Below are 1444 nucleotides of genomic sequence, written 5' to 3'. Positions count from 1 at the left end.
ATATTAATAGTAATAATAGTTTTATATATATATATATATATATATATATATATATATATATATATATATATATATATATATATATATATATATATATATATATATATATATATATATATATATATATATATATATATATATATATATATATATATATATATATATATATATATATATATATATATATATATATATATATATATATATATATATATATATATATATATATATATATATTATTTGTATAGTTTCATATTAGGTAAAGGTGTTTTTCTAGATTAAGCCTTGTCGCTAGGTCTTTTACATACGTTTGAATATCTTACGCATACAATAGTTTGGCTATAAATAAGATCATTCGTAGAATGTAAGAAAATCACAAACAACAGAGCCTAAACAAAAATTGATAGAGTTATGGCAGTAAGTACCGTAAAAGCTAGTCTTGTGGTGATGTTAATTACTATGTTAGTTGTAATACAAGTTGAATCCATCTCTCAATCTCAAGAATATAAATCTACCAAGTTGGTACAGCCTTTTTGTGAAATAAAATGTGACGCAGAATGTATCAAAAAGAATCTGGGTGCGGAGTTTGATAACTGTGTGAGAGAATGTAGAAAACATTGCTAACAAAGTCATCCTTAGCTTAAGCCATGGTAAATAGGTTTTCCTTCTCTTCATCTTTGGTTTAGACTTTCACTAAAAAATTAAATTATTTATTAATATTTGTTTTTCCTTTGTAGGTGTGTGCATGTCGTGCATACATACATTGCTATGTGTTGGAGAGTTTCAGTGATAATAAATAAGTAATTCGTATGTATTGCGAAATTCAATGTAATAAAATGTATCACGAAACTTAAATAAAAATATATTAATTATTATTTCCTGTTTTCTATTATTTATAATCCATTTTTATAAGTGTTTTTTTTTTATCTCTATAGCAGGTGACTCATATATATTGTTGCATGAATAGTATTTAAGAATTAGTTTTTGTGAGAATATTGCAACCATACTGAAGGTGTGTTAGATTGGCGGTAAACAGAATTGATTCTACCAGAATTGAGTTTGGTAGAATTGATTTTAACAGAATTGAGTTTAGCAAAATTGATTTATGTTTGGATACATTTATGGAAAAGTGAGTTGAACAATAAATTTCAATGTAAAAATTATCCAGAATCAATTTTGGAGATAGAAACTACAAATTCTAGCTTCAAGTAGAATCAATTATGGAGGCAGAATCAATTCTACTTTTGATAAAACAAATACCTCAAAATCACCCAGAATCAATTCTACACCTCTAGAATTGATTTTGAGTCTTTCAAAAGTCAATTCAAACATGCTATAAGTACTCTCGAAGTTGCATTCAGCCAAGCAATATCACTATAAAAAACACTCATTAGCCACGTGATTTTTACGCCACAAAGAATTAAATCACGTCACAAATTATCAT

At 25.1% G+C, this 1444-nt stretch overlaps 1 long non-coding RNA gene across 1 annotated transcript; it reads left to right on the top strand.

Annotated features, from left to right (window-relative positions):
• The first annotated feature begins 390 nt into the window (after positions 1-390).
• On the top strand, positions 391-875 carry LOC131599774 (uncharacterized). The gene is made up of 2 exons (XR_009282907.1): positions 391-650; positions 738-875. It is a non-coding gene; the product is annotated as an uncharacterized LOC131599774 (long non-coding RNA).
• Positions 876-1444: the final 569 nt, after the last annotated feature.

Source organism: Vicia villosa, linkage group LG4 (genome assembly GCF_029867415.1).
Source record: "Vicia villosa cultivar HV-30 ecotype Madison, WI linkage group LG4, Vvil1.0, whole genome shotgun sequence".
Lineage (NCBI taxonomy): Eukaryota > Viridiplantae > Streptophyta > Magnoliopsida > Fabales > Fabaceae > Vicia > Vicia villosa.
Note: the sequence above shows the minus strand (reverse complement) of the source record. Positions and strands in the feature narration are given on the sequence as shown.